We start from the raw sequence: 14,122 nt of genomic DNA on the forward strand, positions 1-14,122 counted from the left end.
TGTGCTATTCACCCAGCTGTGGCTACATGGCACACATGGTAGGTAAGGTCACCCAGGTACTGCTCATTTGATATTTGTTTGGGGATAAAAAGGGAGTTCTAGAGATGTTAGTGCAGTACCATCCATAAGAACTAAATTTGCTTAAAAAGTGGGGAGGGAGAAGTGGGGGCTGCAGTGGAAAGGAAAACACTTTTCTATTTGTTTATTATTGTATTTAGTTAATTGTACCCAGGGTTAGGTCCTTGGTGCCAGATTTTCAAAGGTATTTAGGTCCCTAAAGATGCAGATAGGTGCCAGGGGGGATTTTTCAAGAGTGCCTAAGCAGGTGACCTAAGCAGCACCTAACTTACCGGCTGTAATAATTCATCAAATAGCCTGACAATGGCTACTAACAATTTTATTATGCACTGACCTTTACAGTATTTCAGTAGTGTAGTTGCGTGACACTGTTATTGTACTATAAAAACTAGCTATACCAAGAATTGACCCTAGACATTGAACTGTAATGAAATGAATAGACACTTTGAACCTAATTCACTGCTGACTTACATTGAAGTCAATGGAGTTACACTAGTTTAAGCAAGAAGAAAATCCACCCCTGGAACTCTGAACAAAAATATATATTTTAAAGCTCAGTCAAACACAATAAAGCATGAAAACTGGTCGCTGTGGGAGACTTCCTTTCACCATCATGCTGTATCATAAGCAGTGCAGACTTCTCCAGTTATTTTTAAAAGTACTTCACAATAATTTTTTTTCATTTGAGAACCAATATGAAGGTAGTTGCAGGCCCTAGAGTTTGCAGAGTTTTGTGTTTGAACTTATCTATTTTTATTAAGGTCAAACCTATAAGCAAGGTTCAAGTGTGATGGTACCGGTGGTTCTTTACATGAGTTCATTGTGATTCACTGTTTTGTAGGAACTAAGCCACAACTTTGATACAGCAAGTGAATTCTGATCTCAAGGGAAACATATTTTCCCTCATAAAAGAGGAGTTGTAAATATTAAAGTCCAGATATACAAGAGTGAGTAGTGGTCTTCGAAATAGTGAAGTAACCCATATTATATCTATTCCAAATTTACCCTGGAGAAATACCTGAGTCATGTTCCCAAAACGAGGAGGTGATGGTTGTTGCCAAGTATTTGGGGGGAAAATACACAAGATACGTGCATGGCTGTTGTAGGGATGATGCTAAAATGACTCAGGCTTTGTGGAATATGTAGTCAGGATTTCAGCAGAATTTCAGCTCTTATTCTGTCCAGTTAGCTTATAAAGGTAAATAAAGTCAGCTACAATACTCAGTCCTGATGATGTTCAAATCGGTCGTGATATAAAATAGCAGTTCTAACTAAGATCTTTCATAGGAGTGAGGCTCCAGCAGAGCAATAATAAGCTTCAGTAAAATCCTTTACTGTGTTATGCCATTTATTTAAAGGTATTTTATATGCTACAAGTACAACAAGAGTGAAATAAAATACACCAGCCTATTTATAATCCATACAAGAAAATAATGCACCACTTTATGGCTACTGCTTAAGAAAGAAGCTCAGACAACACAGTTATTTAGATACAAGCATCAGAGTGAGAGAAGAAAAAAAATATCTGTCCTAGCCGTGCCATTGCTATAGCCTGCTCTAGACTCTGAAGGGTTAAATGCTTTGTGGCAAAGTGGGATAAATTTCACTTAAATTCAATTCTTTGGTAAGCTTGATTGTTTTGACACCTGCACTATGTGAGGGATGGCATGGTCTCCTTTGTTGGTTATAATGGCACATCTTCATTATTGTTCTAATACTCTTTTTTAAAAAAAAAACAATCCCTCCCCTAATCTTTCTCTGGTGCCAATGACTGCTACAATGCTGAGATGTTTTATTTTCTTCTCTCTCTCCCTTACCCCTCTATTGTTGCCATAGCCACGACAGTGCAATACTGCTGGTTCAGGGCAGTTTCTGTACTGTACCGCCCTGAGCTTATTGTTTAAATCTTTATTATTCAACTGTTCTGAAGATTTACATTTTTAATGGCTTATTTATGTAATCCCATAAATAAAGTAGCAGAAAAGCATCCCACACAAATGAGTGAATCGGGGTTTGAAAAAAGCTGCTGAAGCAGGTCACACAGGGTCTCAGCTGCGGGGCCTTGATTGGTATCGACGATGTAGCCACTGTGGCAATGGACTTAAGACCACCCAGTCAGCCCCAAAATGGTGCATTACCAAGGAATAGTAGGATGGTGCTATAGTTCAATCTCCCCTATTTATCAGGGAGCAGAGTTCTACTGCAAAAACCATTTCAGTCTAAGACTCATTTACCTTATTGCTTTGACAGCTGCACCTCTCCCGCAGTAAAGTTTAGATGATTAGCTTTTCCCTACTAGCAGCTGATGTTGTTAGTTTTTTTCCCCTTAACCAGTATATTCCTGGGGCTGATCAATTCCCCCTAAAGAGTCTGTGAATTCAAGCACCTGCCTGAAGAATTTGTTTTACAAACTGAACAGTGAGATGGAGATATAGTCTAACAATTCATTTTCAAGCTTCCTACCAGCATTCTCCCTTTCCTGCTCCTTCACTAAATACAAATCCTTAGTGAACTGTACATCCTTTAGGAAGAGTGAATGAATTAACAGCTAAAATAACTAAAATGAAAACATGATGAAGATACTTTACTTTTAATAACCTCAGATTTTACCCGGTACCTCAATAGTAGATCTTTAACACTATAGCATAACCTGCCAGATATTTATTTTAAAGCATTTATTTCATAGTTTGAAATATGCTGCTTTAGAACACAAGCATTACCAACAAGCTTAACACACTCTATAGAATATTCTGAATTTGGTTAACTGAAATGCTCATGTCTAGATCACAAAAAGAAGAACCTAACTACCCCATCTTAGCGAAGTGGCACAGTCTTCATTTATGGCCACTGAAAACTCCCTGCAAATAAAATTATAATAATAATGAAGTTGATAATGGGCAAATTAATTGCAGCAACATTATTTATTATTATTTGCATTAAAGTAGCATCTACAGGGCTTAACAAAGATTGAACCCATGTTTTACAAATACAGTCCCTTCCCTGAAGAGCTTCAAACCCAAATAGCAATGACAGATAAAGGTAGGAAATACAGGAGTATTATTATTTTATTTATTTACATTTTACATCTGGAAAACTGAGCCATGGAAAGGTTAAGCGACTTGCCCAAGCTCATGTTGGGTATAGCTACACTGCAGTTAAACACTCACAGCTGACCTGTGTCAGCTGATTCCAGCTCACAGGGCTCAGCATACAGAGCAATTTAATTTCAATGTAGATATTTGGGCTGGGGCTAAGCCCAGGTTCTGGGGCCTCACAAAGAAGGAGGCGTTCAGAGCCTGGGCTCCAGCCTGAGCCCAAATGTCAGTTAGTAGGTGTTTTACTCCTCTCTTTTTGTTACTAAGTTGAATATATCTGCACAGTAATGTACGTAGTGTGTGTTTCTTGTGCATGGGCAGACCCTTTACAAAACTGGCAATGAGGAAAATATAAGACTGGCAATTTACAGGAAAATTGAGGAGATTAATGCAGAAGAAGCAGATTGGCAGCACAGGCAATCTGGACCTGCCTCAGCACAGGGCCCTGGACTTGATGACATCTCAAGATCCCTTCCAGCCCTACATTTCTAGAATTCTATGATAGAAAGATTGGGTCACTATTTTCTGGTGAATGAGATTACGGGTAAAGACAAAAAGAAATCAGTCTTCCTCTGTGACTGTGCCAGTTGAACCTACTCTCTCTTGAGAATTTTGTTACAACCTCAGAAGAAACTAGAAGATAAAAGTTTAGAAGACCTGCAAAAGAGCTTAACAGAGCACTACACACAAAAGCCAAGGATTATTGTATAACATTGTAAGTTTCATAATAGGATGAGAAGTATGGGTGAAACTGTATCTGTGGATATGGCAGAGCTAAAACCGAACAGAATAGTGCTCATTTGGAAATGTCCTAGAGGATATGTTGTGGGACAGATTTGTTTGGGGTAATAATGAGAGAATTCAAAGATAAGTGCTGGGAGAGGGGAACTTAATCTGGCCCAAAACAGTAGAATTGGCAAAGGCAATGGAAGCAGCTGTGGAAAACTTACAGGGTTTGCACATAGACTATAGGAACAATCAAACAGATTCAAGAAACAAAATGCAAAGCCAGATGAAAGGGGCTCCGGCACCTGAGGGGTGTTTCTGTTGTAGAAGAGCTCATTTTGTATCAGATTGTAAATTTGAACTGTCCCAATGCCATAAAATGCCCCAAGATTAGACACTTAGGCAGAACATGCAAAGATAACTATCAAACACGATCTCAAACCCAGGAAAGTAGACCCCAAAAAACCAGAGGAAAAGGAAGAAAGCAGAGGCCTTTTTACTTTGAGGGGGAGGAAGAGCCTAGAAAGGAGGTAATCACAACGTAGTGTCTAAAGGGACCTGAAAAAGTAACGCTAGAGTTAAACAATGTCAGTACAAATGGAAGTAGATACAGGGGCTTCAGCTACCGTCATCAAAGAACATACACACCAATACTGCAAAGCAGGACCGAGCCAGCTTGTGAATGCAGGAGAGACACTGCATACCTACACTGGAGAATCCATCCAGGTGGTAGGTTCTGTGCTTGTCCCTGTAAAATATAAACGCCGAAGAAAAAGTTTAGCAAAGCTAGTGATCTGGGAACAAAGGCAAAATTTGTTAGGTAGAGATTGGTTGCAAAAATTAAAACTGAATTGGGAGGAAATTTTCAAATTAGACCCTAGCAAAACACCAGCACTCCAGGAAGTCCTGGCTGCTCACCTAGCCATTTTTAAAGGAGTGTTAGGGACCCTTGTCTTTTAAAATATTTCAATGATGGCTGAGTCAAAATTCAGCATTAGGATCATGTCTGCTTGTGGAGTGACATGCAAGCAGCACAGCCTTTGCTCTTGGCTGATGCCCACTTGGACAGCTGAGGTGAGGAGATGACACAATTTCGCCAGGAATGCCCAAGACAGGGGTAGCCACAGAATTTCTGGACCAGGAGACTGGGGAAAGTGTTTTCCACCCTGAGAGTGGCGCCAGCTGCCGAGGAGAGCTGCAAACCCACGAGAGAGAGAAGAGCCCCTGGTGATTTCAAAGAGCACATCGGGCTGTAAATTAAGACAGGAAGGATGTAGTAAAGTGGTTTTCAAGGGGTTAACTGTGTTACTCAGAATATTATGGATTGGAGCCAGGCTCCACCCTTCTCTTTCTTCCCATTTAGTTAGAGGGCTTCCTCGCCACACACTCTATCAGGAAGCTGAATGTAGCAGCAGCTTCCCAGCCTCTGGTACTGTAAGCAGAGTGTCTTTCTTGCGCACTGAGTGGTCTCAGTACACCAATGGAACATCCTGCATGCATGAAGCAATACTTAACAAGGAGGGAGCTGCATTCTGCAACAGTTTCCATATTATTTTAATTTTCCATGGACAGTATATTGCAATAGTCTAGTCTCAAGGTGACAAGCATAGGGATGTAGTGAGGTTTACATCTGAAAGAAAAGGTGGCACACTTCTAGCCAAGGAGAGATGAGAAAAAATGCTCTTGGCCAGTCAGGAGCAGCTGATGATGTAACGAGATTCCCCTCCACCCTCCCCCAAAAATTATGATCCTGAGGGGAAAATGGTGGGTGCATGCCATCAATTAGGGAGCTTGGGAAATTTCTGCCCTTACTTCTGACTTCCTCCCCTAGTCCACAAGTATTACTTCAGGTGGAGAAAGGGCCAGATCCTCAGCTGGTGTAAAGCAGCCTAGTTGTACTGTAAATCTTGTAGCTACACTGATTTGCTCCAGCTGAGGATTGGCCCATAGAGCTGGGTGTCACTCAGGTACCACAGCACGCACAAATCCTCTTAAGAATCTCATATATGTGTTTACTAGAAGGGACATCAAATGGCAACTTTGAGGTGTTCAGCATGAGAGTGTCCATTAGGCAGCCAAGTACTCTCCCAACACCACCCTCTGGACTCCCTCAAGCAGAGGGAACTGGGCCTGTCCACAACAATTCTTAGTAAATCAAGATTGAAGGAAAAGGACAGAAAATAATACACACAAGCAAAATTGTTTCCAAACAGAATGTTTTCTCGATATTTGAATGAAGCAGAAGCTGCTCTTCAATCCCTCCTCTTGTATCTAGAAATTGAAATAGTCTCTGACTAATAAGCAATGGTGAGGGGGGCATTAGAAATGGAAAGAGAGAGAGCGAGCAATATCATGAAATTCCTGCAGTGGACCAGGTTGAAGAAGGAGAAACACTTTTACATAGGGGCCTAAATATGGAGTGTTTAACTTCAGTCACCCATTTGACAATTTTAGCTATTTTCCTTGCCATTCTCTCAACCTTTTTCTATTACTACTATGGCTTTTAACGTTTTTAAGATAAAATGAGCAAATCTGAATGCAATATTCAAATTGAGGCCACAGCATCAATTTATACAATGACATATTTTCCATGTCATTTTATCATCTTTTCTGAATACCCTTTTTTTCCTTTTTTGTTGTTGTTGTTTAGTTTTGACTAACCTGTAAAAGAAAATAAAAATACCAGTTGCTTTAACTTAGGAGTTGGTTATTATCTAACTTTTTTTTTCTTTCCAAAGGCTTCTAGATTTCCTAGAGTTGGCCAAACTTTTTGGCCCTGACAGGCTTCTTTTGAAATGGCTTATCCAATTCATCAAAAAAGAAACGTGGAGCCAGAAAGAAGAAAAGAGAGTTTGAAAATGGGCAGTGGATATAGGTGGGAGTGGGAGTGTGTGTGTGTGTGCTAACAGAGACCATCCAAAATATGTTCCTGCCACATTTGTAAAAAATCAATTTTAAAATACATCTATTTCTCCTCTGTAGCTCTTTTGATGTCTTCACTCCTCACTCTCACGTGTTCCATTTTTCCCTCTGCTTCCTGTAACTCTTCACTTTTTCTGTTTCTATGTTCTTTCTCTACTCTCTGCTCTTTTCTTTCTGTATGCATTCTCTAAACACAGAGAAGCATCATGAACTATGGAAAAATATTTTTCTCTGTTTACACTCATTTCCTATTTATTTTCATTGCAAAATATCACATCACACATTCCTAAAACAACCTTAACTCTGCCCCTACTACTTGCCCATTACCTATATAACATTCACAACTTCAGAAATTTCTGAAACGATTAAATGAAAATGTACAACATTCTGCAGACATGTGGATTCTTTTCTCTCCTCATTAGCAATATATTAGACTGGGCTGATGAATATACTACTCTGGGGTTTGCATCTAGAAGACCAAATTTTCATTTATATATATATATATATATATATATATATATATAAAACAAGCTCTCAACCATGCTTGTAGCTCTTTCCATTGCTTCCCATTGATTCAGTTGACAACTGTGGAATCATATTTNTATATATGGAGATATACCTATCTCATAGAACTGGAAGGGACCCTGAAAGGTCATTGAGTCTAGCCCTCTGCCTTCACTAGCAGGGCCAAGTACTGATTTTGTCCCAGATCCCTAAGAATTGGGCTCACAATCCTGGGTTTAGCAGGCTAATGCTCAAACCACTGAGCTATCGCTCTCCCCCAACTAAGATCTCTTTAACACCACTCTGGCAATGTAAAGAGGTCTTATAGTTGGTTTAAATGTAATTTACTCCTACTTTGTCTCCCTTGCATTGTAAAGGCATACAAAGGAGCTTTAGGCTAAATGAAAAACTGGCCCTAATTCTGTGTCTGGAAGGTGGGATACCTAATTGACACAGAAGGTAAATAGGGAAGGTATAGTGGAATTTCAAGTCCTTAGAAAGAGGTTTGATGGACTTTACTGCACTTTCTTCTTCAGGGCAAAAATGTTGTTTCTGGACTGCATATGGAAAATAAGATGTGAGAGGCATGTGCTCTTGACTGTGATGGGGGAGAAGCAGGTTTTCCAATCTGTACATAGTGAGGCACTGCACCCCATATTCTTCATAATGATATGATTATGACATAATTATGTTGCATCTTGTATGAGATATATCTGGTGAGGTGTCTATGGAAAAGTTATGATTTGCTGACTATGAGTATCCTATTTGTATGCACGTATCATTTTTGTATCTGAAGTTATGAATATTGATTATGTAGCTGTATTTCAAATGCACTTACTCTGGGTAACACCCTCAACTAGTCTTTAAGGTACAACAATGAAGACGCCAGACTGTGCTGATGGCTCATCAACAAAGACAATGGACTGTGGAAGAGCTTAGCCTGCCTGTGAATGTTTCAACCAGCCTAGAAGTAATGGCTGCTATGACTCAGCAGGGCATGCTAGAGCATGTGACCAGACCACATGACACTGAACTCCATTTTGGTACCTGTATTTTCCCACAAACTGGACTCGGAACTAAGTTTGGAACAAAGGGTTCCCACCATATGGAAAAGCTATAAAAGGTGGGTTGTGACATCATCTTTTGGCATCACTCCTCAAACACCTGAGGAACAAAGACTGAACCAGGGGAAGTGCTGGTGCCAGGCTAAAGGGATTTCTCACCTGTATGTGGAAACTTGGTGGACTGCTTGTATCATCAGTCAGGGTGAGAAATTGCTAATTCAAATCCTATCCATGTAGTATGTTAGACTTAGTTTACATTTTTGTTCATTTGCTAGGTGATCTGCTTTGATCTGTTTGCTATCATGTATAAATCACTTAAAATCTATCTTTCTGCAGTTAATGAACTTGTTTTATGTTTTATCTAAACCAGTGTGCCTTTAATGAAGTGTCTGGGGAAAATCTCAGCTCAGTTAACAAGGCTGGTATGCATTTTCTGCTCCACATCGAGGGAGGGGCAAACTGGCTAATAAATTCATACTGGTCCGCCTTTAGACCAGGGCAGGGTCATACACCTCTGGGGTTCTAGGCTGGGAAGTTGAGGTATCTTGGCTGTAGCTTCTCTATTGTTGGTTCGTGCAGCGGCTGGTCAGAGCCTGCATGTAACTGCAGCTGGGCGTGTCCTGCCTGTGTGAATGCTGGTGGGATTGTAGGACTGGGAGCAGTCTGCAGTTTGTCACACAGCACAGTGTGAGAGGAAGCCCAGGCTAGTGAGTCAGAGGGCTCAGTGGTACCCCTGCTCCAAGTGGTACCTGGGGAGAGCATGTCACAGATAGATCCTACATTCATGCTTCCCTTACAAGTCTCCATTGTAGCAATCTGCATGGAACTTGGAGGGAGGAGCACAGGTTGCTAGAGGGAAGAGGTTGGAAGAGGCACTAAGAAATCAGTCTGTTTGTCCATGGCTGGAATGCCTGCTACAGTTGTAGCACCTCTTTAAATAGTTTTCTTAAATAGCTAGTTTAGTTTTAGAAGGTCTGGTTGCTGCTACATATAGTGCAGGTTGAAGTCTAGGGGCTTCCACAGCAGCCCAGCGACCCACTCACGTATTGTAAATTGCAGGATTGGAGGATAGGTTATTAAAAATGGCTTTTGATGCTAAAATGGAGAAGGCCATACCTCAGTTTTTCTGTATCATTTAAACAAACAGCAAGAAATGAATATATAACAGTGGTAACACTTCATATGAGTAGCTAAAGTACAGTTTGTTAAATATTTTTAACATAAAATAGGAGTATTTTTTACAGTTTTGACAGTCTGATAAACTTTAAATATTATTGACACTATTTGTCTAGAAAATTAAAGAAAACAAAACTATCATTTTTTTCTCTAAAAATGTTTCAATGATTTGTGAGTTCATCCATGAAAGCTATGTCCCCGTCTATGTTGACAATCAATAGTAAATAAAGCAACAAAAGCTGTTCTAAAGCAGTGCTTTTCAAACTTATTTGATTGCACCCCCCCATTTGTGTCTGTAGTTGTTTACCTTCCCCCTGCCACACAAGTACATATACCACTGCCTAGACCTGAAAGAAGAGAGGAAAGTGGAGGGTGCTGGCCGGGCACCCAGCGTTGAAGGTAATGGTGCCGCCAGCGATGCAGAAGTAAGGGTGGCATGGCATGGCATTCCCACCCTTACTTCTCTGCTGCTGCTGGCATCAAAGCTGCCTTCTGAGGTGGGTGCCTGGCCAGCAGCCGCCACTTTCCTAAAGCTTCCCACGCCACCCCAGAATACATTCCGTGCCCCACAGTTTGAGAACCTCTGTTCTAAACAACTGCAAATGGAATAGCGCACGTTAATGCAAAACCAGGTAGTTTTATGCAAAGACGGTGTGGTCTTGATTGTGCAAATCCTCATTTGTGAGCAATTACTGGATAACGACATGAGCACAGACCACTGACATGAGTAAACAATTGGGGGATCAGGCCCTATATTAGCAAACTGAATAATATTCTTCTCCGAATGCAATCAAAATGTGTTTTGCTACTGCTTACCCAAAGAAAGCCTACTTTTGTGTTTGTCCAGTTTCATCAGTTGAAAAAAATATTATTAATTGGCATTGTGATAGAGCAGAAGAGGAATTGTGCTTGTCACTAATCAACTTGCAGATAAATACAAAAAAAAAGTTCTATTTGTGCAGAAAAAAAGCAACCCCCTCCTGCTACATTATTCCATTGATCTAAAAACATTTACATCTCCTTTGTTAACTAGTTTTCAGTGGTTGTTTCATAATCACTGTGCAACTCTATTATAACTGCACCTCAACAAGCTCCTCTGTGTAGAACCACAATTTATTTCACAGCTAGAAAAAAAAATCTGTTTTTAAACTTAAGTCTGTCATACATCAAATCTGTCAGCCTTTTCATGGACATTCATGGCTTTTATGATGCCTTGTAAATAACTCAAATTGATGTTCCACAGGAGGAAAAAAAACTGTACAATGAAGTTAAGAAGAATTGAACATTGTGATATTCCTGTTGTGGATTTTAAATCCTTCCTAAACCAAAAAATCGATGGCAAAGCATATAAAAGTGTACCATAAAATCCACTGTTACGTATTTTGATTACGTGTATATTTGTTTTCTACGTTGACTATATTATCTTGACATAAATTTACTGTTTAGGGATTTTTCCCCCATCTAAAAGTTTTTTAAAATATTCTAATCACTTGAAAATTCTTGTAGTTATAGTAATAAAGGTATCCTATGCTGAACAAAGACCTCAGTTGTTTGTAGCAAACTACGAAACAAAAGGAGGTAGAGTTTAATAGCCCATGGCTATCAAGCTAACAGGAAATACCTTCAAGTTATTACTGTACTGACATTATTTCATTTAAATTCTTGATTTTTTTTAACAAATAACAACCTACAAAACCTGTGAAACGACTTCTGAATGGCAAACTGTTTTATTTTAATTTTATTTTATTTTAAAAAGGGTACAACGTTGTTTTGGTCCTTCCTTTCCTCCCAAACTTTTATCTTTCCTTCCCGCTCTCATTTCTCTATTGTCTTACAGGTCAGCTAGGTGCTTCTCTATTACACTGCAGTATGCTTTTGTTAAAATTGATATTAAATTGCAGTATAGAGAAACCCCAGTTTCTGATATTGTCATTGCAAATGTACTGAGTAAAGAGTTGCCAGACTGATAGTAAAGAAAAATTAACTCCTTTATTTATCCTAGGAGAAAGAGCAAGGCCAGTGCAATCTATGTTTCCCCAAACTGTCACAGCAATATCCCTAAACACTACTCAGGCAAGAACAGCAGTAAGATGGCAGTTCAGCCTCCCGCCCCATTCAGCGTTTGACACCCTTGCTGGCAACCTCAGAAAGCCAGTTAGTGACAGCTACATCTGTTTATCTGTGTTGATACTTATACGTTCCCCATCATCACAGCATCTGAGGCACCTCACAAGCATTAATTAATATGTCCTCACAACCACCTCTCTGAGGTAGGGAAGCATTATTGTGGTCCACACTTTACAGATGGGGAATTGAGGCACAGAAAGAGTAATAGGTTTACCCAAAGTCACAGAGGAAATCTGTGGCAGAGCCAGGAATTGAACCCAGAAGGAATCTCTCAAAACCCTTCCTTCCTCTCTTCCCTGACCCACTAATGATGACCATGAATTTTATGATGTGACACTTTGCATTGAAATTGACTGAGAAACAGCCATCAGACGGTAACAGCATTTTAGCCATGGGCTGAATGGATCATGGATCAGATATGGAAAAATGACATTGCAATAGTTAGTAACCACGGATTGCTCTCTTTTTAAATCTGGTGGATCTTCATTCATCTGATGGATGATTTACTGATTGTGGATAATTCACCCAACAAATATTGATATGTTACACCAAAAAAAATTGTGATGATTTTCTCCATTCTTTGGCCTGCTTTGCTGCCCACAGCCTTTGTTTTTAGCGCTGAGGAACTTCTCCTATCTTAGCTTCTCAAGCAACAAATCAAAATTGAAAGTGTTACAAAATAAAATAACTGAATCTCCAGTATAAGTTTGGCAAGACAGCAATTCTCTTGATTGCTTTTCACTGAATGCCCTCCTTAAATTAGAATCATTTTAACTTGTTTTTTAAAAAATCAGCTTGTACTACAAATGTTTACAGGGACAGTATCACCCTTAAAGCAGTCCAGTGCTTTAAAATGATTCTTTTGAGACAGATCATCTCAGGGACCCAGTTCTGCAGCACTGTCCACCTACCTTCCTAGTCCATCCCAGATTGTTCTCTGCAGTGCTGGGATCTGTGTGTAGGGGAGTAGGACAGGGCAGTGAACTGACAGGGCCTGGACCACATAAATAATCCATTGAACTGGCCCCATGTAGATGCTTGAAAAAGGTAACAGCCTGGTGTGTGTATTCCTTTCTGTGAGACACCGCACTCAGAGAGGGAACTAAGAAAGGGTACCTGGGGCAGCCCCCTATTGGTACTGTTGTAGTATTAACCCGGTAATGCAAAACTTAATAAGAGCACTCATGTCTATTATTAACATTTATAGTCTGGTAGTGCCTAGAGAGCAACAGAGTCCCATTGAGCTAAACACCATGGAAACAAAGCAAATGATGGTCCCTACCCCAGAAAGCTTACAAATCTAAAAGACAAGGCCAGGAATGTCAGTGCTGGATCTCTGACTCCTGTTATTCCACTAAAAGTAGATACATACCATATAACAGGGATGGTAGATTTCTCCTCTCCCCTTTTCAGTTGTTCAGCAGCAAAAGGATGGAGCAGTTGTCATTCCCTGTAGTACTGCTGAAACATGGAGGAAAGTTAGCTGTCTGCGCTATTTGCCCAACAAACCTATTACAAAGAATATAGTCACAATTCAAAGGTTTTGCTTTTTTTTAAAAATATTTTCCTATCACTACTTTGGCATTTAAGGGTTCATCTACGCTGCAAATATAATGGTCAAAGAATCCACTTAAGAGATAGTGACATTCACTGGTGGGACTGAAACGTGTCCCTATAACAGGGATGGGCAAACTTTTTGGCACAAGGGCCACATCTGGGTATGGAAATTGTATGGCAGAACATGAATGCTCACAAAATTGGGGGTTAAGGTGCGGCCTCTGGGGTGGGGCTGGGAATGAGGGGTTGGGGATGCAAGAGGGTGCTCTAGGGCTAAGACCGAGGGGTTCAGAGGGTGGGAGGGGGATCAGGGCTGGGGCAGGGGGTTGGGGTGCATGGGGAGATCAGGGGTGCAGGTGCCAGGCGGCGCTTACCTCAAACAGCTCCTGGAAACAGTGGCATGTCTCCCTCCGGTTCTTACACTAAGGCGTGGCCAGGCGGTTCTGCACACTACCCCATTCGCAGGTGCTGCCCCTGCAGCTCCCATTGGCTGTGATTCCTGGCCAATGGGAGCTGTGGGGGCAGCGCTTGGGGTCGGGCAGCATGCAGAGCCCCCTGGCTGTCCCCACATGTAGGAGCCGGAGGGGGGACATGCCGCTGCTTTCAGGATCTGAGCGGAGCAGGGCAAGTCCTTGGCCCCACTCCCTGGCAGGAACTCAAGGGCTGGATTAAAACGGCTGAAGGGCCGGATGCAGCCCCCAGGCCGTAGTTTGCCCATCCGTCTTGTAACGTGAGAGAATAATGCTTTTAAGACAAGGAATACAGTAAACTATGACTGTTATTGTTCTCTTCACCTGATTTCCCCTTGCTGTTTCAGAATGTTATAGTGCTGCCATGTAAACTGTTAACCAGCTACCACTTTCCAACCAAGAA

General features: G+C 40.8%; 1 long non-coding RNA gene across 1 annotated transcript; it reads right to left on the reverse strand.

Annotated features, from left to right (window-relative positions):
- Positions 1–1,807: 1,807 nt before the first annotated feature.
- LOC142046356 (uncharacterized) lies at positions 1,808–13,151 on the reverse strand. The gene is made up of 2 exons (XR_012655276.1): positions 13,065–13,151; positions 1,808–4,647 (listed from the first exon to the last, which is right to left on the reverse strand). It is a non-coding gene; the product is annotated as an uncharacterized LOC142046356 (long non-coding RNA).
- Between the last annotated feature and the right edge of the window lie 971 nt (positions 13,152–14,122).

This window comes from Chelonoidis abingdonii, chromosome 1 (assembly GCF_003597395.2).
Source record: "Chelonoidis abingdonii isolate Lonesome George chromosome 1, CheloAbing_2.0, whole genome shotgun sequence".
NCBI classification, from domain to species: Eukaryota; Metazoa; Chordata; order Testudines; family Testudinidae; genus Chelonoidis; species Chelonoidis abingdonii.